This window comes from Choloepus didactylus, chromosome 1 (genome assembly GCF_015220235.1).
Source record: "Choloepus didactylus isolate mChoDid1 chromosome 1, mChoDid1.pri, whole genome shotgun sequence".
Classification (NCBI taxonomy): domain Eukaryota; kingdom Metazoa; phylum Chordata; class Mammalia; order Pilosa; family Megalonychidae; genus Choloepus; species Choloepus didactylus.
Genome location: NC_051307.1, coordinates 250,303,018 through 250,329,259, shown reverse-complemented (window position 1 = coordinate 250,329,259; position 26,242 = coordinate 250,303,018). Strand labels below are relative to the sequence as shown.

At 36.8% G+C, this 26,242-nt stretch overlaps 1 long non-coding RNA gene across 2 annotated transcripts in view; it reads right to left on the bottom strand.

Moving 5' to 3' along the window:
- Nucleotides 1–26,242, bottom strand: part of LOC119529398 — a 226,502-nt gene that overhangs the window by 185,484 nt on the left and 14,776 nt on the right. Inside the window, exon 3 of one of the 2 annotated variants that reach the window (XR_005215859.1) lies at nucleotides 19,832–19,952. The exons of the other annotated variant lie outside the window; for it this stretch is intronic. This is a non-coding gene — a long non-coding RNA (uncharacterized LOC119529398). Of the gene's footprint in view, nucleotides 1–19,831; nucleotides 19,953–26,242 lie in introns of those variants that run through there. 2 annotated transcript variants of the gene reach the window in all.

Genomic DNA, 26,242 nt, shown 5'->3' with positions numbered 1-26,242 from the left:
TTGCAACATTCTAAATGTGATTAATCCCACTAATGAAATGCTAGGGAGGGGGTGGAATGGGAAGATTTAGGCTATATATATGTTTCCACAACTGAAAAAAAAAAAAAGACAGTCTACATAGATGTGGCGGTTTGAGTGTATTGTGTACCCCAAATACCATTATCTTTGTAGTCTTGTGTGGGGCAGAAGTTTTGGTGATGGTTGGATTTGCTTGGAATGTGCCCCACCCAGCTGTGGGCAATGATTCTGATGAGATGTTCTCATGGAGGTGTGGCCCCGCCCCCTATTTTATAAAAGCCTATCCATCTCTGGTGTTTTTGCATTCTGCAGCATTAGCAAACTAGGACAATAGATAATGACAATTAAATGCCAAGGATGATCCTGGATGGGATCTGAGGATGGAGGAGAGGAGGCTCAAAGGGACACAGATGGGACACACACACATAAAAGGAAATACAGAATGTAAGCTTTGTATCAATGTTGAATTTCTTGACCTTCTTAGCTGCGCTTAATGAGATTGCATAAAAGAATGTTCTTGTCCATGGGAAAGGTATATGAGAATTATATTGTTTGTTCAAAGATATTGTGCAGCTTGCTCTCATATGTTCAGAGGACAGAGCAATAGATGATGGATGATAGATAGGGAGGGAGGGAGAGAGGGAGGGAAAGAAGAAATGGTGGTGTGACAGGATGTTAAAGGTAGTGGATCAGGGTATCAGGGAAGGGGTCGGGGTATGATGGAGTTCTATGTATGGGGTTTATACTGTTTTTGCAACTCTCCCTGTAAGACTGAATTTATTTCAAAATAAAATTTATTAAATTAAAAAAATAAAAAAGCAACTGGCAACTTCTGTTTCAAACCTGCCCCTGAAAGGGATGGAAGTGTGTGTGGTGGGGAAAGGCAAATTTGAAATCACAGTGCCTTCTTATGGTTATGGAGAATAGCCTGCTGAAGGACAGCTCTTCCCCCAAGAAAAGGGAGGAGGGCATAGCCCAGCACTGCTGGTAGCTTTTGATTAGCAAATCCAGATCACTAGGTCCTGGCTCTGTGCTGGAGTTTCAAACCACCCAAGACAACAGTGGCTGGCAGCCTCTCTTTCAACACCACCTCTGGTGGGGTGGAGTTGGTTGAGACTTAAAGGCACAGTATCACCACAGGTCTGCAGGGAACAGTTGACTGAAAAGTGCCATCTGCTGAGCAGGCCAGGAAGGCACAGATTCAGGAAGCCATCAAAGAGAAGTTTGGCATCCTTCTGTGTCTCCTCTGCAGGGTACTGTGGAACTGATGTGTGCCCCCTTCATGGCTCCCTGGTCCTGTTTTGAATGCGAAGTACCAACTTAGAAAATACTCTCCAGGGTGACACTCCTTACAGAATATGCCAAGCAGCTAGAGACAATGACAGGAGTGTTAAAAAACTATAGAAGCAAATAAAAAGCAAAGAGAACTGATCCAAATTTCCATAGAAGGAACAGGGGAAAGGAAGTTTTCTCCTGTGGGGGAAACAATTGCACAAATAATGCAATCTCAGAAAGTGTACAATATATATAAGACAAGAATCAGATGAATAAAAGCTAAATAAAATATGATCAGTTAAACATGAGCTATTGTAAAGGTCTATAATACGCTGAAACAAGTATCAAAGACATGCCTTAGCACAAAGCCAATCAATAAGAAAACCCTAGGAAAGAGAGAGAAACTGACCTCCAAAGTAAACTCATCAAGATTATCAGATGCCTAGATACCAGCAAAAAATTAAAAGTCATACTAAGAAGCAGGAAGGTATGGTCCACTCAAAGGAACACATTAAAACTTCAGAGGAGACACAGAATTTGGAACAACTAATAAAATATTTTCAAACAAATCTCCTAAATCAATTCAAGGAGGTGAAGGACAGTATGAATATAAAGCTGAAGGATAATAAGATGACAATGTGTGAGCACAAAGAAGAATTTGTAAACATAAAAATAACAGAAATGATGAGAATGAAAGATACAACAGAAGAGATTAAAAATACACTAGAGGCATACAATAGCAGATTTGAAGAAGCAGAAGAAAGAATGAGTTAGCTAGAAGACAGGAGATTTGAAATCTTACAGACAGAAGAACAGATAGAGAAAAGAATGGGAAAAATTGAGCAGAGCCTCAGGGATTTCAATGACAGCACAAAGTACACAAACATATACCTCATGTGTATTCCAGAAGGAGAAGAGAAGAAAAAGGGGTGAAAAGACTGAGAAAATATGGCTGAAACCCAAGCCTTTTGAAGAACATAAACAAACATGTTCAAGAAGCACAATGTACTCCAAACACAATAAATCCTAATAGACCTACTCTGAGACATGTACTGTTAAGAATGTCAAGCATCAAAGATAAAGAGAGAATCCTGAAAGCAGCAAGATAGAAGTGATTCATCATATAAAAGGGAACTGCAATGAGAATAAGTGTCGATTTCTCATCAGAAACCACAGAAGAAAGCAGCATATGATATATTTAAGATCCTGAAAAAGAAAAAAAAAATGCTAGCCAAAAATTATTTATCTGGTGAAACCATCCTTCAAAAATTAGGGAGAGTTTAAAATATTCACAGATAAACAGAAACTGCAAGAGTTTGTCTAAGGCCTGCACTACAAGAAATACTATCTGCAGGCTGAAAGGAAAAGGTAGGAGAGAGAAAGGTACGGAGGACAGTGTAGAAATGAAGATTATCAGTAAGGGTAACCAAAAGAGTAAAAAGAGGCAAACATACAACATAACATATAAAAACCAAAGGATAAAATGGTTGAAGTACTGCCTATCCAATAATATTATTGAATGTTAATGGATTAAACTCCCCAATCAAATCACACAGATTCTCAGAATAGATTTTTAAAGGTATGATCTATCCACATGCTGTCTATGTGCGACTCACGTAAACCTAACGATATAAATGAAAGGTTGGAAAAATATATTCCTTGCAAACAGTAACCAAAAGGAGTTGGGATAGTTAACTAATATAGGACAAAATAGCCTTAAATGCAAAACTGTTATAAGAGACAAAAAAAGATACTATGTATTAAATAAAAGGGGCAATCCACCAGTATTTATGCATCTAACCATGGTGCCCCAAAACACATCAGGTAAACACTGGAAAATGGAAAAGAGAAACAAACACCTCCATAATAATAGTTGAAGACTTCAATATACCACTCTCATCAATAGACAGAACATCTAGACAGAGTATCAATAAGAAAATATAACTTGAATAATATGATAAATGAATGAGACCCAGCAGACATATATAGAACATTGGAGCCCCTGTGAGCAGGACATACATTCTTCTCAAGTGCTCATGGATCTTTCTCCAGGACAGGTGACATGTTAGGTCACAAAACAAGTCTCATTAATTCTAAAACACTGAAATCATATAAAGCACTCTCTCTGACCATAATGGAATGAAGCTGGAAATAAATAACAACCAGAGAACCAGAAAATTAAAAAATACATGGAGGTTAAACAACACGATCTTAAACAAGGAAGAAATAGCAAGAGAAATAAGTAAATATCTCAATACAAATGAAAATGAGAACAAAAACACATCAAAAACTTATGAGATGCAGTGAAGCCAGTGCTGGGTGGGAAATTTCTAGCCCTAAAACCCACATTAAAAATGAAGAGAGGGCTAAAACCAAAGACCTAACTGAACAACTGGAGAAACTAGAGAAAGAACAGCAAAGTAGTCCAAAAGGAAGCAGCAGAAAAGAAATAACAAAGATCAGAGCAGAAATTAATGAAATGGGGGGAAAAACAGGAATAAAGAGAATCAATAAAATGAAAAGTTGGTTCTTTGAGAAGATCAATAAACTTGGCAAACTCTTAGCTAGACTGAAAAAGACAAAAAGAGAGAAGATGCAAATAAAATCAGAAATGAGAGGTGGGGGTCATTACCATGTACCCTAAAGAAACAAAAAAGATAATAAGAAGATACTATGAACAACTGTATGCCAAAAAACTAGACAACTTAGAGGAAATGGACAATTTCTTAAAAACACATGAACAGCATACATCGACTCGAGAAGAAATAGAAAACCTCAACAAACCAACAAACCAATCACAGGTAAAGAGATTCAGTCAGTCATCAAAAACATCCTGACAGAGGCAGGGCAAGATGGCAGAGTGGTGAGGTGTGGGTTTTAGTTACTCCTCTGAGGCAGTTGGTAGGTAGCCAGGAACTGCATGGACTGGACACTGCAGAGGAATTTGAGTTTGGACATAATTCATACAATACTCACGAATGTGTGGAGAACTGAGATCAGTGAAATCTGTGGATTATATGAAGATTCTGCAATGAATGGTGCCATCCTTGGAAAAATAGGTTTAGGAACAGAAACTCATCACCATGACAATAGCATAAACCTGTAATCAAATGTTACTAAGGGAACTCAGTTTTATGAATAATTGACACATATAGTCAACAGCTTTGCCTACTATAGAGTAGGCTCCATGTACTCTTAAGAGGCTTGTTCTTCAGTCACCTCTTTATTGAAAACTATATTGTTAACTGTTGCATACATAGCTTCTTTCTGAATGCCATCCAGAGGATGCATACAATGAATATGTGATGTATGATGGCTGTTGCCACATCAGAAAAATCCATTCAAAGCACCCCTTTCTTTTTTTAAGCAACAAAGTGTTGCATTTAGATCAATTAAAATATTTCTGGGTACTTTTGCATGTGGTTATTTTGGTTTGAAAAATCATTATATTGTAGCAAAAGCAGCAGTGCAGTTTATTATATGCATTTTTTATTTAGATTTTTCACATACCATACAATTATCCAAAGATCCAAAGTGTACAATCAATTGCCCACGGTACCATCATATAGCCATGCATTCATCAACACAATTAATTTTTTTTTCATTTTTTAGAACATTTTCATTACTGCAGAAAAGAAATAAAGACAAAAAAGGAAATTCAAATCCTCCCATAACTCTAACCACCACCCCTTTATTATTGATTCATAGTTTTGGTATAGTACATTTGTTACTGATGATGAAGGAATATTAAAATACTAATAACTGTAGAATAGTTTCCAATAGGTATATATTTTTTCCTATATGCTCCTCTATTATTAACTTCTAGTTATAGTGTCATACATTTGTTATAGTTCATGAAAGAGATTTTTAATATTTGTACAGTATATCACATTGTCCACCACAAGATTCACTGTTTTATACATTCCCATCTTTTAACCTCTTACTTTCCTTCTAGTGACATAAATGACTCTGAGCTTCCCCTTTCCACCACATTCACTCACCATTCAGCATTGTTAGTTATTCTCACAATATGCTACCATCACCTCTGTCCATTTCCAAACATTTGAGTTCACCCTAGTTAGACATTCTGCTCATAATAAGCAACCGCTCCCCATTCTTTAGCCTTGTTCTGTATCCTGGTAACTTATATTTCATGTCTATGAGTTTACACATTATAATTAGTTCATATAAGGGAGACCTTGTAATATTTGTCCTTATGTGTCTAACTTATTTCAATCAATGTAGTGCCCTCAAGGTTTCTTCATCAACCTGTTTTTTTTAAGATGGTTTTGTTCACACACCATACATTCCATCCTAAGTAAACAATCAATGGTTCCCTATATAGTCACATATTTATGTATTCACCACCATCAACACCATCTATATAAGGACAGCTCCATTTCTCTCACAAAGAAGGAAGAAGAGTCAAAGAAGGTATAGAGACAAAATAAAAAGGAAAAAAAACAAAACACGACAGCTAGGAAGCAACAAAAGGAAAGATAGAATTAAACTTAAGTAGAATAAAGAGTCAGACAACATCACCAATGCCAAGAGTCCCATAACCTTCCCCTATGCTCCCCCCATATGCATTTAGCTTTGGTATATTACATTTGTTATAGTAAAGAAAGCATAATACAATGTCTCTGTTAATTATAGTCTCTAGTTTGCATTGATTATATTTTTCTCAAGTCCCACCCTATTTTTAACACCTTGCAATGCTGACATTCATTTTTTCCACCTCATGTAAAAATACATTGAGCACACTAGGTTTCACTGAGTTATACAGTCCCAGTCTTTATCTTTCATCTTTAATTCTGGTGTCCCACATGCTTCTAACCTTCCTCTTTCAACCATACTCACAGTCATCTTTGTTCAATATACTTAAATTCCTGTGTTACCATCTCCCAAAATTATGTTCTAAACCTCTCACTCCTGTCTTTTCCTTTCTGTCTCTAGTGCTCCCTTTAGTGTTTCCTGTAGAGCAGGTTTCTTGTTCACAAACTCTGTCATTGTCTGTCAGAATATTTTAAGCTCTCCCTCATATTTGAAGGGAAGTTTTGCCAGATATAGGATTCTTGGTTGGCAGTTTTTCTCTTTCAGCTTCTTAAACATATCACTCCGCTTCTTTCTTGCCTCCACGGTTTCTACTGAGAAATCTGCACATAGTCTTATCAAGATTCCTTTATATGTGATGAATTACTTTTCTCTTGCTGCTTTCAAGATTCTCTCTTTGTCTTTGACATTTGACAATCTGATTATTAAGTGCCTTGGCCTAGGCCTATTCAGATCTATTCTGTTTGGGGTAAGCCGGGCTTCTAGGATCCGTAATTTTATGTCTTTCATAAGAGATGGGAAATTTTCATTGATTATTTCCTCTATTATTGCTTCTGTCCCTTTTCCCTTCTCTTCTCCTTCTGGGACACCAATGACACATACATTCCTGCATTTCATGTTGTCATTCAATTCTCAGAGATGTAGCTTGTACTTTTCCATTCTTTTCTCTGTCTGTTCTTTTGTATGTAGGCTTTCAGATATCTTTTCTCCAGTTCCTGAGTGTTTTATTCTGCCTCTTGAGATCTGCTGTTGTATGTCCCCATTGTGTCTTTCATCTCTTGTGTTGTGTCTTTCATTTTCATAGATTCTGCCAGTTGTCTTCTTGAGGTTTCAATTTCTACCCTATGTATGCCCAGTGTCTTCATTATATGCTTCATCTCTTTTGCCGTATCTTCCCTAAACTTTCTGAATTGATTTAGCATTAGTTGTTTCAATTCCTGTATCTCAATTTAAGTGTAAGTTTGTTCCTTTGACTGGGCCATAGCTTCATTTTTCTTAGTGTAGGTTGTAGTTTTCTGTTGTCTATGCATCTGGTTTCCTTGGTTACCCCAATCAGGTTTTCCTAGACCAGAAAACAGGTTCAGGTCTTGTAAGGAGGAAATAGTATCCGGTTTCCCTGAGGGCTTCTTAGAAAATTGATACACTCTGTAAGGCCTCAAGTCACTGTGCTTTTCTCCCCAGCAGGTGGTGCCTGTCAGCCTGTAGCTCCAGACTGTTGTAAGGATGTGTGGCCCATGGTTGTTTTCCCCCAGGCTCTGGGATCTGGTTCTGAATGGAAGGTGGGTAGTAGATCTGGGCCCCACTTCTTTCCTCTTAGGGAAGATACACCCCCTGTGGTGATATCATTTGCATTTGAATACTCTCTCTGACTCTGCTATCTCCACCCTTGTCTGGTTCAGAGCACTGGGAGCTGAAAATGGCTGCAGCTTTCTCCACTGAGCTGAAAAAGGGAAAGAAAGCCCCCCTTCATGGCCAGTCTGTGGCCAGCCTCAGCTTTATCCATCGGCCAGAAATAGCACTTGGTCTTCTGGTCTCCCTCTCCCTCCCTGAGAGGTCCTCCAGCTCTCCAAGAGCAGTTGTCACCAAAAGCCTCTGTCTGCTTGTTGGGGATTCATACCTTGTATTCAGCAGTCCACCTTTGTTAATTAAAACCTCAGTTGGAGCTGGGCTGAGGTATATTCACTTGTTCAGAAAGTGCTGATGTCTATCATAGCAAGGCTTTGCAGTTTGGGCTGCCATGAGGGAGGGGCTCTCAGCTTGGGTCTGCAGTTTTTACTTACAGATTTTATACTGCGATCTCAGGCATTCCTCCCAATTTGGGTTGGTGTATGATGAGTGGACAGTCATGTTTGCCCCCCCCTCAGTTATTCCTGATTGTTTACTAGTTGTTCCTGGTTGTTTATTAGTTGTTCCAGGGAGACTAACTAGTTTCCATGCCTCTCTATGCCGTCGTCTTCTTCTGGGTCCACCCCTTTCTTTTTTTTTTTTTTTTTTTTTTTTTTAAATCATCATTTTATTGAGATATATTCACATACCACGCAGTCATACAAAACAAATTGTACTTTCGATTGTTTACAGTACCATTACATAGTTGTACAATCATCACCTAAATCAATCCCTGACACCTTCATTAGCACACACACAAAAATAACAAGAATAATAATTAGAGTGAAAAAAGAGCAATTGAAGTAAAAAAGAACACTAGGTACCTTTGTCTGTTTGTTTGCTTCCCCTACTTTTCTACACATCGATCCATAAACTAGACAAAGTGGAGTTTGGTCCTTATGGCATTCCCAATCCCACTGTCACCCCTCATAAGCTACATTTTTATACAACTGTCTTCGAGATTCATGGGTTCTGGGTTGTAGTTTAATAGTTTCAGGTATCCACCACCAGCTACCCCAATTCTTTAGAACCTAAAAAAGGTTGTCTAAAGTGTGCGTAAGAGTGCCCACCAGAGTGATCTCTCGGCTCGTTTTGGAATCTCTCTGCCACTGAAGCTTATTTCATTTCCTTTCACATCCCCCTTTTGGTCAAGAAGATGTTCTCCATCCCACGATGCCGGGTCTACATTCCTCCCCGGGAGTCATATTCCACGTTGCCAGGGAGATTCACTTCCCTGGGTGTCTGATCCCACGTAGGGGGGAGGGCAGTGATTTCACCTTTCAAGTTGGCTTAGCCAGAGAGAGAGGGCCACATCTGAGCAACAAAGAGGCATTCAGGAGGAGACTCTTAGGCACAAATACAGGGAGGCCTAGCCTCTCCTTTGCAGCAACCGTCTTCCCAAGGGTAAAACTTATGGTAGAGGGCTCAACCCATCAAACCACCAGTCCCCTATGTCTGTGGTCATGTTAGCAACCATGGAGGTGGGGTAGGCGAATACCCCTGCATTCTCCACAGGCTCCTCAAGGGGGCACTACATCGTTTTTTGTTTTTTTTTTTTTTTCCTTGTTTGTCTTTTTTCATTTCTTTTTTTTTTTTTTAACTTTCCCTTCTTTTTTCAAATCAACTGTATGAAAAAAAAAGTTAAAAAGAAAACAAACATACAATAAAAGAACATTTCAAAGAGACCATAGCAAGGGAGTAAGAAAAAGACAACTAACCTAAGATAACTGCTTAACTTCCAACATGTTCCTACTTTACCCCAAGAAAGTTACATACTATAGCAACATTTCAGTGAACTTGTTCCTACTACATCCATCAGAAATTAACAGACCATAGTCATTTCTGGGCATCCCCAGAACGTTAAATAGCTTATCTGTTCTTCTTGGATTATTGTTCCCCCTTCCTTAATTGCTCTCTACTGCTAGTTCCCCTACATTCTACATTATAAACCATTTGTTTTACATTTTTCAAAGTTCACATTAGTGGTAGCATATAATATTTCTCTTTTTGTGCCTGGCTTATTTCGCTCAGCATTATGTCTTCAAGGTTCATCCATGTTGTCATATGTTTCACCAGATCGTTCCTTCTTACTGCCGCGTAGTATTCCATCGTGTGTATATACCACATTTTATTTATCCACTCATCTGTTAATGGACATTTGGGTTGTTTCCATCTCTTGGCAATTGTGAATAATGCTGCTATGAACATTGGCGTGCAGATATCTGTTCGTGTCACTGCTTTCCGATCTTCCGGGTATATCCCGAGAAGTGCAATCGCTGGATCGAATGGTAGCTCTATCTCTAGTTTTCTAAGGAACTGCCAGACTGACTTCCAGAGTGGCTGAACCATTATACAGTCCCACCAACAATGAATAAGAGTTCCAATTTCTCCACATCCCCTCCAGCATTTGTAGTTTCCTGTTTGTTTAATGGCAGCCATTCTAACCGGTGTTAGATGGTATCTCATTGTGGTCTTAATTTGCATCTCTCTAATAGCTAGTGAAGCTGAACATTTTTTCATGTGTTTCTTGGCCATTTGTATTTCCTCTTCAGAGAACTGTCTTTTCATATCTTTTGCCCATTTTATAATTGGGCTGTCTGTATTATTGTCATTGAGTTGTAGGATTTCTTTGTATATGCAAGATATCAGTCTTTTGTCAGATACATGGTTTCCAAAAATTTTTTCCCATTGAGTTGGCTGCCTCTTTACCTTTTTGAGAAATTCCTTTGAGGTGCAGAAACTTCTAAGCTTGAGGAGTTCCCATTTATCTATTTTCTCTTTTGTTGCTTGTGCTTTGGGTGTAAAGTCTAGGAAGTGGCCTCCTAATACAAGGTCTTGAAGATGTTTTCCTACATTATCTTCTAGGAGTTTAATGGTACTTTCTTTTATATTGAGATCTTTGGTCCATTTTGAGTTAATTTTTGTGTAGGGGGTGAGGTAGGGGTCCTCTTTCATTCTTTTGGATATGGATATCCAACTCTCCCAGCCCCATTTGTTGAAAAGACCATTATGGCTCAGTTCGGTGACTTTGGGGGCCTTATCAAAGATCAGTCGGCCATAGATCTGAGGGTCTATCTCCGAATTCTCAATTCGATTCCATTGATCTATATGTCTATCTTTGTGCCAGTACCATGCTGTTTTGGCAACTGTGGCTTTATAATAAGCTTCAAAGTCAGGGAGTGTAAGTCCTCCCACTTCGTTTTTCTTTTTTAAAGTGTCTTTAGCAATTCGAGGCATCTTCCCTTTCCAAATAAATTTGATAACTAGCTTTTCCAAGTCTGCAAAGTAGGTTGTTGGAATTTTGATTGGGATTGCATTGAATCTGTAGATGAGTTTGGGTAGAATTGACATCTTAATGACATTTAGCCTTCCTATCCATGAACATGGAATATTTTTCCATCTTTTAAGGTCCCCTTCTATTTCTTTTAGTAGAGTTATGTAGTTTTCTTTGTATAGGTCTTTTACATCTTTGGTTAAGTTTATTCCTAGGTACTTGATTTTTTTAGTTGCTATTGAAAATGGTATCTTTTTCTTGAGTGTCTCCAGTTTGTTCATTTCTAGCATATAGAAACATTACTGACTTATGTGCATTAATCTTGTATCCCGCTACTTTGCTAAATTTGTTTATTAGCTCTAGTAGGTGTATCGTTGATTTCTCAGGGTTTTCTAGATATAAGATCATATCATCTGCAAACAATGACAGTTTTACTTCTTCTTTTCCAATTTGGATGCCTTTTATTTCTTTGTCTTGCCGGATTGCCCTGGCTAGCACTTCCAGCACAATGTTGAATAACAGTGGTGACAGCGGGCATCCTTGTCTTGTTCCTGATCTTAGAGGGAAGGCTTTCAGTCTCTCACCATTGAGTACTATGCTGGCTGTGGGTTTTTCATATATGCTCTTTATCATGTTGAGGAAGTTTCCTTCAATTCCTACCTTTTGAAGTGTTTTTATCAAAAAGGGATGTTGGATTTTGTCAAATGCTTTTTCAGCATCTATTGAGATGATCAATTGATTTTTCCCTTTCGAGTTTTTAATGTGTTGTAATACATTGATTGTTTTTCTTATGTTGAACCATCCTTGCATGCCTGGAATGAACCCCACTTGGTCATGGTGTATGATTTTTTTAATGTGTCTTTGGATTCGATTTGCAAGTATTTTGTTGAGGATTTTTGCATCTATATTCATTAGGGAGATTGGCCGGTAGTTTTCCTTTTTTGTAGCATCTTTGCCTGGTTTTGGTATTAGATTGATGTTAGCTTCATAAAATGAGTTAGGTAGTGTTCCATTTTTTTCAATGTTTTGAAAGAGTTTGAGTAAGATTGGTGTCAGTTCTTTCTGGAAAGTTTGGTAGAATTCCCCTGTGAAGCCATCTGGCCCTGGGCATTTATTTGTGGGAAGATTTTTGATGACTGATTGGATCTCTTTGCTTGTGATGGGTTGGTTGAGGTCTTCTATTTCTTCTCTGGTCAGTCTAGGTTGTTCATATGTTTCCAGGAAATTGTCCATTTCTTCTACATTATCCAGTTTGTTGCCATACAGTTGTTCATAATATCCTCTTATAATTTTTTTTAATTTCTTCAGGATCTGCAGTTATGTCACCTTTTTCATTCATTATTTTGTTTATATGGGTCTTCTCTCTTTTTGATTTTGTCAGTCTAGCTAGGGGCTTGTCAATCTTGTTGATCTTCTCAAAGAACCAACTTTTGGTGATATTTATCCTTTCTATTGTTTTTTTGTTCTCTATGTCATTTATTTCTGCTTTAATCCTTGTTATTTCTTTTCTTGTACTTGGTTTAGGATTGGTTTGCTGTTCATTTTCTAGCTTCTTCAGTTGATCCATTAGTTCTTTGATTTTGGCTCTTTCTTCCTTTTTAATATATGCGTTTAGTGCTATAAATTTCCCCCTTAGCACTGCTTTTGCTGCATCCCATAGGTTTTGGTATGTTGTGTTCTCATTTTCATTCGTCTCTATATATTTAGCAATTTCTCTTGCTATTTCTTCTTTAACCCACTGATTGTTTAGGAGTGTGTTGTTTAACCTCCAGGTATTTGTGAATTTTCTAAGTCTCTGATGGTTATTGACTTCTAATTGTATTCCATTGTGGTCAGAGAATGTGCTTTGAATAATTTCAATCTTTTTAAATTTATTGAGGCTTGTTTTATGTCCCAGCATATGATCTATTCTGGAGAAAGTTCCGTGAGCACTAGAAAAGTATGTGTATCCTGTTGATTTGGGATGTAATGTCCTGTAGATGTCTGTTAAATCTAATTCATTTATCAGATTGTTTAGGTTTTCAATTTCCTTATTGGTCTTCTGTCTGGTTGATCTATCTATAGGAGAGAGTGATGTGTTGAAGTCTCCCACAATTATTGTGGAAACATCAATTGCTTCCTTTAGTTTTGCCAATGTTTCTCTCATGTATTTTGTGGCACCTTGATTGGGTGCATAGACATTTACGATTGTTATTTCTTCTTGCTGAATTGCCCCTTTTATTAGTATGTAGTGGCCTTCTTTGTCTCTCAAAACATCCCTGCATTTGAAGTCTATTTTATCTGAGATTAATATTGCTACACCTGCTTTCTTTTGGCTGTAGCTTGCATGAAATATTTTTTTCCATCCTTTCACTTTCAGTTTCTTTGTGTCCCTGTGTCTAAGATGAGTCTCTTGTATGCAACATATTGATGGTTCATTTTTTTTGATCCATTCTGCGAATCTATATCTTTTAATTGGGGAGTTTAATCCATTTACATTCAACGTTAAAACCGTGAAGGCATTTCTTGAATCGGCCATCTTATCCTTTGGATTATGTTTGCCATATTTTTCCCTCTCTCTATTAATATCCTTTATTGTACCCATACCGAATCTCTTTAGTACTGAACCTTTCTCCAAGTCTCTCTGTCCTGTCTTTGTTTCTCTGTCTGTAGGGCTCCCTTTAGTATCTCCAGTAGGGCAGGTCTCTTGTTAGCAAATTCTCTCAGCATTTCTTTGTCTGTGAAAAATTTAAGCTCTCCCTCAAATTTGAAGGAGAGCTTTGCTGGATAAAGTATTCTTGGCTGGAAATTCCTCTCACTCAGAATTTTAAATATATCGTGCCACTGCCTTCTCGCCTCCATGGTGGCTGCTGAGTAGTCACTACTTAGTCTTATGCTGTTTCCTTTGTATGTGGTGAATTGCTTTTCTCTTGCTGCTTTCAGAACTTGCTCCTTCTCTTCTATGTTTGACAGTGTGATCAGTATATGTCTCAGAGTGGGTTTTTTTGGATTTATTCTATTTGGAGTTCGCTGAGCATTTATGATTTGTGTATTTATGTTGTTTAGAAGATTTGGGAAGTTTTCCCCAACAATTTCTTTGAATACTCTTCCTAGACCTTTACCCTTTTCTTCCCCTTCTGGGACACCAATGAGTCTTATGTTCGGATGTTTCATATTATCTATCATATCCCTGAGGTCCATTTCGAGTTTTTCAATTTTTTTCCCCATTCTTTCTTTTATGTTTTCATTTTCCATTCTGTCATCTTCCAGGTCACTGATTCGTTGTTCAACTTCCTCTAGTCTTGTACTATGAGTGTCCAGAATCTTTTTAATTTGGTCAACAGTTTCTTTAATTTCCATAAGATCATCCATTTTTTTATTTAGTCTTGCAATGTCTTCTTTATGCTCTTCTAGGGTCTTCTTGATTTCCTTCATATCCCGTACTAGGGTCTCATTGTTCATCTTTAGTTCTTTGAGTAGCTGCTCTAGGTGTGTCTCTTCTGGTCTTTTGATTTGGGTGCTTGGGCTTGGGTTATCCATATCGTCTGGTTTTTTCATATGCTTTATAATTTTCTGTTGTTTTTGGCCTCGTGGCATTTGCTGACCTTGATAGGGTTCTTTTAGGGTTTGTAGACCAGTTGAAGTCCTTATCTCTAATTTATCAGATCTACAGCTTCGTGGAGTACACTTTCTCTAACTAACCAGCAGGTGGCGTCCACGAGCCACCTGTTCTCCACAAGCCAGATCTCCCCTGCTTAGCCTTTTTGGTGAGTGGGGGAGTGAGTCTTGTGGGGCCCAATTGGTGTCCCAAGCTTGCGTGTGTAGTTGGTGTTGCCTGCCCTGTATGTGGGGCGTGTTTCTGGGCAGTCGGGGAGGGGGGGTGGCCCTAACAATCAAATCTCCCTGATGATCCTAGAGTTTTAAAGCTACTGCAATAGTCTAATCCTTCAGTTCAGTCCTGCCACAGTTTGTCTCTGCCACTGACCCACAAGTCTTTGGTATTGGCGTATGGCTCCTGAGACTTGCAAGTGGGCCCCTCTTCCAGGCTGTGCACCCTGGGTCCTCTGTTGAGGGATGACTGTGCTATGTCACAGGTGAGTGCCGTCCCCCCAGGGCAGTTCTGGGCTGCTGGGCTGTGTTGGGAGGCTCTCAGTCTGCTCAAATGATGGCTGAATGGGGCTCTGTTAATTCACACTGCTCCCCCTTCCCAGCTCTGGGACATTCAGCTGAGGTTGCAGGGAAGGCTAATGTCCACGCCCAGTTTTGTGGTGTGTGTCTGTTATTTGAAGCACTTCCGTCACACTGGGTTGTCTGGGGCAGCTCTGGGCTATGGGGCTGGCGATGGGCAGGAGTGTTTCCTGTCCACCAGGATGGTGGCTGTGAGCAGACACCCCCCTTTTCTTGGGAAGTTGTGTTGTTTAGTGAATTTTCTCAGCCACTGGATTATTGCCTTTTGTCTCAGAGCTCTCTTAGTTCTGCTCTTGACTTGACGTGCTCAAATTTCAATTCTTTGAAGCTTTCTGTATTGAGCTTCTTAGAGTAATTGTTTTAGAAAAAGCAAAAAGGATTTAAAAAAAAAAAAAAAAAAAAAAAAAAAAAAAAAAAAAAAACGGCCCTCCTCAGAGATCTAATGGGTTATTGAAATGCTAATAGACAAAGCAACCAGGGCCATTAAGGAAAGGTGCCCAGGGCAGAGAGATCAGCCTTGCTTCGGGATTTGCATATGCACCTCAAGGCCTGATCTCCGCCCTTCCCCTTTCTGTGTTCACCAGAACTCCAAAAATCCTCTGCTTTTATTTTGGAGTTTTTCATGTTGTTTTTTTTCTATGCCTGTCTCCTCTCTGCTGGGCTGGCTGCTCTCAGAGTCTCTGGTGTCTGGCCTCAGTCTATCTATGGTTGGAGTTTGAATCAGTAGAATGAGTTTCCGGTAAGAGCAGCCACTGCAATTCTCCCTTCTCCTTCCTGGAGCTGACAGCCCCTCCTCCCCCGGGACTGAGCCTGGCAGGGAGGGGCGCGGGTCCCCTGGCCGCAAAAACTTACAGATTTCGCTGATCTCAGCAGTTCCACGTTTTCATGAGTGTTGTATGAAGTATGCCCAAAGACAGATTGCTCTGTGGTGTCCAGTCCACGCAGTTCCTGGCTTTTTACCTACTTTCCTGGAGGAGTAACTAAAACATACAGCTCACCAGTCTGCCATCTTGCCCCGCCCTCCCACCCCTTTCTTTTTTCTGTATGTAATGGCATTTGGCCTGAATCATTTAAATGGTAACATATTACCCACATTAAAAAAAAAATCCCAACATAGAAAAGCCCAGGACCAGATGGCTTCACAGGTGAGTTTTACCAAGCATTCCAAAAAAAAAATTGAAGCCACTCCTGCTCAAACTCTTTCAAAACATTGAAGAATAGGGAACATGACCTAACTCATTCTATGAAGCCAACATCACCCTAATACCAAAGTCTCATAAAGATACTACAAGAAAAGAAAACTACACTCCAATCTCTCTAATGAACATAAATGCAAAAATCCTCAACAAAATACTTGCAAATTGAATCCAATGGCACATAAAAAGAATTATATACCATGACCAAGTGCAATTTAACCCAGGTATGTAAAGGTAGTTCAACATAAGAAAATCAATTAATATAATACACCACATTAACAGATTGAAAGGGAAAAACCACTTGGTCATCGTGACTGATGCAGAAAAGGCATTTGACAAAATCCAGCATCCTTTCTTGATAAAATCACTTTAATAGGTAGGAATCAAAGGAAACTTCCTCAACATGACAAAGGGCATGTATGAAAATCCCAAGCTATCATCTCAATCAATGGTGAGAGATTGAAAGCTTTCCCTCTAAGATCTGGCACAAAACAAGGATGCTCAATCTCACTGTTGTTATTCAAAATTGTGCTGGAAATTCTAGCTAGAGGAAGTAGTCAAGAAAAAGAAATAAATAGCATCCAAATTGGAAAGGAGGAAGTAAAACTTTCACTATGTGGGCAGATTATGTGGCCCTATATTTAGAAAGTTCTGAGAAAGCTACAATAAAGCTACTAGAACTAATAAACAAGTTCAGCAAAGTGGTGGGATACAAGATCAAAACACCAAAATCAGTAGTGTTTCTATACACTATTAATGAAAAATCTGAGGAGAAAATCAAGAAAAAAAGTCCATTTACAATAGCAACTAAAAGAAACAAATATGCAGGGATAAATATAACCAAGGATGTAAAGGACTTGTACACACAAAACTAAAAAACATTGCTAAAAGAAATCAATGAAGACCAAAATAAATGGAAGGACATTTGGTATTCATAGATTGGAAGACTAAATAACATTAAGATGGCAATTGTACCCAAATTGATTGACAGATTCAGTTCAATCCCAATCAAAATGCCAACAGCCTACTTTATAGAATTAGAAAAGGCAATTATCAAATTTATTTGAAAGTGTAACAGGCCCTAGGTAGCCAAAAACCTCCAGAAAAAGAAGAATGAAGCGGGAAGATTCACACTTCCAGACTTTAAAGCATATTACAAAGCTACAATGGTCCAAACAGCATGGTACTGTCATAAAGTTAGATAAATTGACCAAGGAATAGAATTGGGTTCAGAAATAGACCCTCACATCTATGGTCAATTGATTTTTGACAAGGTTGCTAATACTCTCACCTGGGATACAACAGTCTTTTCAACAAATGGTGCTAGGAGAACTGGATATCCATACCCAAAAGAATGAAAGAGGACCCCTTTTTCTCACACCTAAAAAAAAAAAAAACTAACTCAAAATGGATCAAAGACCTAAATATAAGAGCCACAACAATAAAACTCCTAGAATAAAATATAGGGAAACATCTTCAAAGTCTAGTGATTGGAGGTAGTTTCCTAGACCTTACACCCAAAGCAGAAGCAATGAAAGAAAAAATAGATAAATAGGAACTCCTCAAAATTGAATATTTCTGTGTTTCAAAGGGCTTTGACAAAGAACGTGAAAAGGCAGCCTATTAAAAGGGAGAAAATACTTGGAAACACATGTCCAATAATGGTTTAATATCCAGAATATATAAGGAAATCATACAACTCAACAATAAAATACAACTTAATTAAATATGGTCTAAAGACTTGAATGGACATTTCTCCAAAGAGGAAATACAAATGGCTAAAAAGCCTATGAAAAGATGCTCAACATTACTGCTAGGGAAATGCAAATCAAAACCACAATGAGAGATAATCTTACAGCTACCAGAATGGCTACTATTAAAAGAAAAAAAAAAAAAAACAGCAAACTACAAGTCTTGGAGAGGATGTGGAGAAATAGGAACACTCATTTACTGCTGGTGGGAATGTAAAATGGTACAGCCACTGTGAAAGTTTGGCGGTTCCTTAGGAAGCTAAGTATAGAAATGCCATATGACCCAGCAATGCTGCTACTACATACAGACCCTGAAGAATTGAAAGCAAGGATGTAAACAGACATTTGCACACTCATGCTCATATGGGGCATTACTCCATCAACCGATTAATAGATAAAGTGTGGTATATATACACAATGGAATATTATTCAGTTATGAGAAGGAATGAAGGCCTGATGCATGCAACCACATGGGTGAAACTTGAGGTCATTATGTGGAGTGAAGTAAAACATACAGAAAGGATAAATATTGTATGAGCTCACTAATATGATCTAATTATAATTTGTAAACTCAGAGTTAAAACATAGACATAGGTTACCAGGAGATATGAGGGTAGAGAATGGGGAGTTGATGTTTAATTTGTGCAGAATTTATAAATGTTTGGAGATAGAGATGGTGATGGCATATTATTATGAGTGTGACTATGGTTGAAAGGGGAAGTTTAGGGCTGTGTATATCACTAGAAGGAAAGCTAGAGGATAAAACTTGGGACTGTATAACACAGTGAGCCTTGTGGATGATGACTGGTTATAGTACAAAAAAAGAATGTTCTTTCATAAACTAGAACAAAGATACACAACACTATTACAAGGTGATAACAATAGGGAGGTATATGGGAAAATACGCATAATGCAAACTATGGACTATATTTGGCCGTAATATTTTAACATGCTTTCATCAGTTTTAACAAGGGAACCACACCACGCTAAATGTAAATAATAAGGGAGTACAAGGGGAATCGGGTTTTACTTTTTGGAGTAATGAAAATGTTCTAAAATTGATTGTGGTCATGAATATAAAACTCTGTGAATGTACTGCAAGACACTGACTGTACACGGACTTCCACGTGCTGCCCAGGCCAGGTCCTATGCTCACTGAATCATTCACATTTTTTAGAACTAGTGATGCAAAAGTGAGTAAGTAATTCCAACTTCTAGAGAGCACACAAACTAATGCTATGTGAATGCTATTGCATTGGAGTACAATAAAAATGTTTTGAATGATCATACAATTCTAACCAAGCCCACATAAGAATGACAGAAATTTTTCATTTTTGAGCTAACTTATGAATTAACTCTGAAAAGAGCAGTACTATTTTCCATGGAAAATGCAAACTCTGGTCAGAAGCAAGAATAGTTGGAGAGAAATTTGTGGAATAAGTAACCAAATCATTTGGCAAAATTTTGTTCACTTATATACATTAAAATTATTCTTTTTTTTCCCCTCCAGAGAGCAATGTATCAGCATGCATGGGCTTTGATTCATTAGAGAAAATCTCCTGGTAAATGGCATAAAGAACCTTTGTGCCTGCTGTGTTGTTTATTTTCATGCAATCTAGCAATAACAATGAAATTATTTTAAAGTATTGATTTTATAAATTTTCTCTCTCATTTTATCACAATCTCACTGGTTATTGACATCCAATATTTCCTTTAACCAACTCATTATATATCAATCGAAAGTTAGTTGGGGCACTAAAGGGCATATTTACTTCCAAAGACTCACCACCATGCGTTAGTACTGTCAACAAATGCAAAAGGTTCACATTTCAAAATACTAGGCAATTTAACAATATATGTCCTATTTTAGATATCTTTCTTCCAAACCTCTACTTCCATCCCCATATCTACAATTTCTTTGTATCACTTAGGTTGGTCCAGACTGATGTGTTCTACATTTTTGTTTGTCTGGGATTATTTATTTGTATTTTTTTCCATAACTGAATTCTGCTGTTCATTTACCCTTAATGACAAAGCATTTTTTAAGGAAGCCTGTAACAGAAAAAGGACAAAATGAAGATGTAGGATGTACATTTTTAGGAGGTTGTTGACTTTGTTGTCTCAAGTAACAACCCAAGTTGAAGATATAGTCTTATTCATCAAGCATTTGCAGGGATCATCCCATTTTAGAAAAACAGTCAAGACTTCGTTTCCCTTGTTTTTAGTTTAGTGCTCTCCTTAGCTTTTGATAACCTGGCTGATAGAGATGCCAGAGCGTTGTAAGTCTTAGCCCTTCCCTCCTCAAATATTTACATTGATTTATACTTGCTAATATTCATTCTCAGTATTTCAGAAGTATATAGTCAGAGTTTCAGTAGTATATTTTCTTTCCTCCAGTTTCAGTTATAGTAATACATTTAGAACCTAATTGGTGAAGTTCAACCTGCAGAAGATTAACAACTTTTCCCTTTCCAGATTAAAAGCAAACATTTCATCCTTACCCATTAAACAATACAAGCACATATGGTAAGCATGTATGAGCACTTACTACTTGATGGATTTTATACAATTCTTAGAATCCAGTTGACATTATGTGCTAATTTTCTTTCTTATTTATTCTTTACAGTAACATTTTTCAGGTTTTTTTTTTTTTTAGGATTTTACTTACATTACTGGATAATGCTCGTATGCTTCTTCTCTTGGTTCTTAAGTCATAAAATAACCATAATGAAACAGGAAGATTCTTCAGTGTCATATTAGCATGTATTTTGCAAAGAAATTGCACAGCATCTTGCTTAAAATTGGTATCCATTCTTCCCAATCCTTCAAAGTACCAAAGGTGAAACTAGAACTTGCCCGTCTTAGCTTTCCTGAACTGCTAGTATAAATACCATACCATGGGTTGTCTTAAACAACAGAAATGTAGTGGTTCATGGGTTTGAGGCCAAGAGAACTCCAAAGTCTCGGTGTCAGCAAGGCTATAGTTTTTTTTGTTTTGTTTTGTTTTGTTTTTTTCCCCAAAGTCCGTAACATTCTGGTGCCGGCTGCCAGAAATCCTTGGGGTTCCTTGGCTTGCACAAGCATCACATGGTAATGTTCTCTCCTCTTTCTTCCAGATTCTGTTGACTTCTGGATTCTAGCCCCTTCCTGTGTCTTTCTCTGACAATGTCTGAATTCTTCTGCTTATAATGAACTCCAGTAATCCAGATTAGGACCCACTCTCATTCAGTTGGGCCACACCTTAACTGAAAGAACATCTTCAAGAGGTCCTATTTACAATAGGCTCCCATCTACAGATACGTGGATTAAGATTAGGAACATGTCTCAAATGGAGTATATAATTCAATCTGTCATATTTAAGCAATGGCATAATTGATCACAATGGATATATTTCCATATGATTATGGCATAAGCAAAAGGCCTTCCTTGTCTGACTTGAGTATTCCATCACTTATAAGTATGATGTGCCTTGTCCACTCTTCATATCGTTTGACAACACAAGTTCTGCCAAGTCAGCCGTATGCTGTACACAGCAAAGAAAATACATATGTAATTGTTGTATTTGATGTCAAGGCTTATTCACTGGGATGATCTCACTTAGCTTTCTACTTATTACCCTCTGGTGGTATCTAGAATGAAAAATATAGTTTAAAGACTTTGTCAACTTATGAAGTACAATTTACAAACAATAAAACTGAGTAATTTTAAGTGTACAATTGAATGAGCTGTGAATAATGTATATGGATGTGTAATGTAGAATTTTCCATCATGCCACAGAGTTCATCATAACCCTTTACAGTCAACTCACTGCCCCCACCAACTCCTGCTTTCTGTGCACCGTGATTTTGCCCTTTCTAGAATTTACATAAATGGATTTAAACTATGGTTAGTCTTTTATATCTTGATTTCTTCACTCAGCATAATGCTTTTAAGATACATCTATCAGTATCATAAGTTATTCCTTTTAATTGCCTAGTAGCATTCCATTGTATTGGATTCCACAAATTATTTATGCATTCACTATTTGAGGGATATTTGCTGGTTTCATTAGCTCTTTCATTCTGGTTTGTTAAGGGAGAAGTTTAGCTTATTGATTTGAGACTTTTCTTTTCTTCAATAAGCATTTAATGCTATAAATGCTTTAGATGTGTCCCATAAATTTTGATATGCTTTTCTTTCAGTAGATAATATTTTTTAAATTCCCTATGATTTTTACCATGGTTTATTTAGAATTCTGTTAATTTCCTAGCATTTGGAGATTTTTTTCAGTTATCTTTCTGTTATTGATTTCTACTTTAATTCCATTGGGGTCAGAGAAACAAAAGATTTTAGCTCTTTTATGGAGTGGTCTCCCCCCCCCGCCCCCTCACCCCCCCATATGGTCATTCTCATTTTCTATGTACACTTGAAAATAATTTTTTTGCAGTGTCTAATCTGCTTTTAACCCTATACAATGTATTTTCATTTAAGGTAATGCATTTTTCATCTCTAGCAGTTTGAGTTGTTCTCTTTTATATCTTGCTTTTTATCTCTTCATCATGCTTATGCTTTTCTTTACCTACTTGAACTATAAGATACAGAGACTGTTCTAACTATTCATTTCTGTGGTTCTTTGACATTGGTAGTTTTCTAAAACATCTGCATAGATCAGTTCTCAGCTAACAACTTAAGAAAATTCCTCTGAGAATCACCAGAGTTGTCTCTGTGCAGATTCCTCTTTATACTGTAGCTCACAATTTCTAACTGCTTTGGATTCCAGAACTCCAAACTCTGTCACTTCTCTAATTCAGCAAGCAACCACGCTCTATTTCCATTTTGTTTGTATGTTGCATTGTAACCTTTTCCGGGTAGTAAGCTGGTGCACTTGAAGAGATCAATTCACTTATGTTCATTCTCTCATGGATTACAGACCGTTGTTGCCTATTTCCAAATGTCTCAAAAACTGTTATTAAATATATTATTCTTGTTTCCTATTTGTTTAAGTGAGTAGGGCATTTTCAGTCCTGTTATTTTTCCAGAAGCATACCTCCAAATCCCAAAGGCATTTTAAAGACTATTTTTTATTGCTTTCTAATTAGTAAGGTTATACTTATGTTTCCAATCATCTGTAATTGGTGTAAGTAAATGTTTTTTATGCTTTTGCATCTTTCATTAACATATACTGTAGATATTTTTACCAAAAAACATTTCATATTAGAAAAATGTATCCCTGTTCATGTGCTATATGATACATTTTGGTGAAAAAGTATTTTGATAATATTTTGTAAAAATAATAAAAAAATAATATTGACATGTGCTGAATTTACTAAGTTATATTTCAACAACAAATTCTTTATTCTATCTCAGTATTATATTTAAACATTTAATAAATTGATTAAATTAATTAGCAATTCTAATATTCACCAATAATAAAGTTCAGGTAACACCCTTTATTTGGGAGAGACAATTCAATGAAACCCTGGTCATACGAATATATAATCATAATATCGGTAAAGAAATTTAGCAGGCTTGGATTGTCATGCAAATATGGCTGAGTAATTGTAAAAATGGCCTGATAGAGTAAATTTATAATACTGAAATGTATTTCTGTAAGTATATAGTGATATCTCTTTTATCTAACAAAAATATGTATATAACACTCCTAATGTTTATAACACTTAAACTTTGGAAATTATTTTGCTAAAAAGGTATTTGATCTGACTAGACATATTTGACAACATCCATTCTGAAAATGCAAATGAAAATTTGTTTTCAGAGTAAAATATGGAGGCCCAACTGGCATACTGACTTACTTTTACTTTAAATACAGTGCTAATAAACTTGGTTATCTTGGTTTCCAGATTACACTAAATTAAAAAGCAGTAGCTGACTGCTGCAAATGGCAGATAAGAATGTAAGAAGTGATCCCTTAAAACAAGAGATTAAAATTATACAAAACTTAGATACAAGAATCCTTATGTGATTTGAGACTGTTTAGCAGAGCATGAAACAGTATTAAGCACATTATTTTCAAAGGCATCACTTATCTTACTACTATAACAGAAAGCTAAAAAGTATATATTATATGGCAAGTTATAAACATTATAATATATAAGCAACATGGCCATTATACTCTTCTCAAAGAAGCAATAATTGTTTATGAAGATTTCTATAATAAGAAGTCAAAAGAACTTCCTGGCACATAAAAAGGTAACATTTTCTTGACTGGAATATTTACATGTGTCATCATCCAGGAATTTCATAAAAATATAAATCTGCACATATGCTTTTAAGTGACCAAAGAGTTACAGAAGAAATAGTTAGATTGGTTTCTTCATATTAATAGATGGCTAAGCTATCATTCTCACAGCTTTCTTAACAAATGATGATCACCAAATTTGCTTAAGTCCTTAAAAATGTATATAAAAAAATTACACCCTGATTTCTTACCTGTTGTTAACTGCACATTTATACAAAACCTCTTTTTCTATATACAAATTGAATTCCAGAACTGGATTTATTGGCAAAATCATCATTTTGCTAATAGACAACCTGCCTTCTAAATATCTTAAGATTTGTTTGTTCTTTTTATTCTCCTGATATTCCACAATTATTAAATAACACAATTTAGTGACATATGTTATTTTACCATTTCTGTTGCTCTTTTCCAAAACCTACTTTAAAAAATTCAATATTGTAAAACTGTGAGTTGAGATAACTGTTGTTTTGTTTTGGTATACCTTGTTTGGCAGATCTTGCTCCATCCTACCTGTTATTTTTAGATAACCAATTTAGTTTCATTGGTAGCTTACAGTAGGATGACCAAGAACTTCCTAACTATATTTTTAATTTAGTTTTTTCTTATGTTAATGTTTTGAATTAATACAGTCCATGGATTAACAATTTCCTCTTTTCAAAATTCAGTGTACAGCTATTACACATGAATTTTATAGACTCATATAGCAAAACTGAGACCCTAACACACAAGACAAAAAAGAAATGCAGAAAATTTAGTTCAAATAATCAGCTCTTTTAGATCTCTTGGAAATTACCATAAGAATAAGGTCACTAAATATGGTATTTATAGCTTCTTCATTCTTGTACTGAAAAATCATCTAATTATTTTATTCTTCTGTAATTTCCCACACAACTTGCATTAAACCTCAAACATTAAATAGTCTTTCCTTCAAAATGTAACAAAGTCCTAGAAACTGTACCAGTACAAAGAGGTATACTATTCAGCTTTACTCTTCTGCAGCTAAATATTCTTATACAAAAATTTGACCAGAAATTTGCCATGAGCTTTCGAGGGCTGGGAATTCAAACTGCGACTGTAGGTATGCAGAATATGTCAAACGTAACTTCCAATCCACACATCTCCTCTCTTGCTATTCATTTTTTGTAAATTTTTATTGGGATTGTTCAGATACTGTACAATTATCCAAAGATCCAAAGTGTACAATCAGTTGCCCCTGGTACCCTCATGTAGCTGTGCATCCATCACCGCACTTAGTTTTTGTTCAATTTTTAGAACCTTTTCCTTACTCCAGACAAGAAATAAAGTGAAAGATGAAAAAAAAGAAAAAAGAAAAAAAAAAAAGAAAGAAAAGGAAATTCGAATCCTCCCATATCCCTAACCAACCCCCCTCAGTTGTTGACTCGTAGTGTTGGTATAGTACATTTGTTACTGTTTATGAAAGAATGTCAAAATACTACTAACTGTAGTATATAGTTTGCAATAGGTATATATTTCTTCCCTATATGCCCCTCTATTATTAACTTCTAGTTGTATTGTCGTACATTTGTTCTGGTTCATGGAAGAGTTTTCTAATATTTGTACAGTTAATCATGGACATTGCCCACCATAGGATTCAGTTTTATACATTCCCATCTTTTGACCTCCAACTTTCCTTCTGGTGACATATATGACTCTGAGCTTCCCCTTTCCACCTCATTCACGTTCCATTCGGCACTGTTAGTTATTCTCACATCTTGCTACTGACATCTCTGTTCATTTCCAAACGTCTAAGTTCATCCTAGTTGAACATTCTGCTCATACTAAGCAACTGCTCCCCATTCTTAAGCCTTGTCCTATATCTTGGTACCTTATATTTCATGTCTGTGAGTTTTTCATGTTATAATTAGTTCTTATCAGTGAAACCCTGCAATATTTGTCCTTATGTGTCTGGTTTATTTCACTCAGTATATTGCCCTTGAGGTTTTGTCATCAACCCATTTTTTTTTAAGATGGTTTTGTTCACACACCATACATTCCATCCTAAGTAAACAATCGATGGTTCTCTGTATGGTCACATATTTATGTGTTCACCACCTTCAGCACTATCTATATAAGGGCATCTACA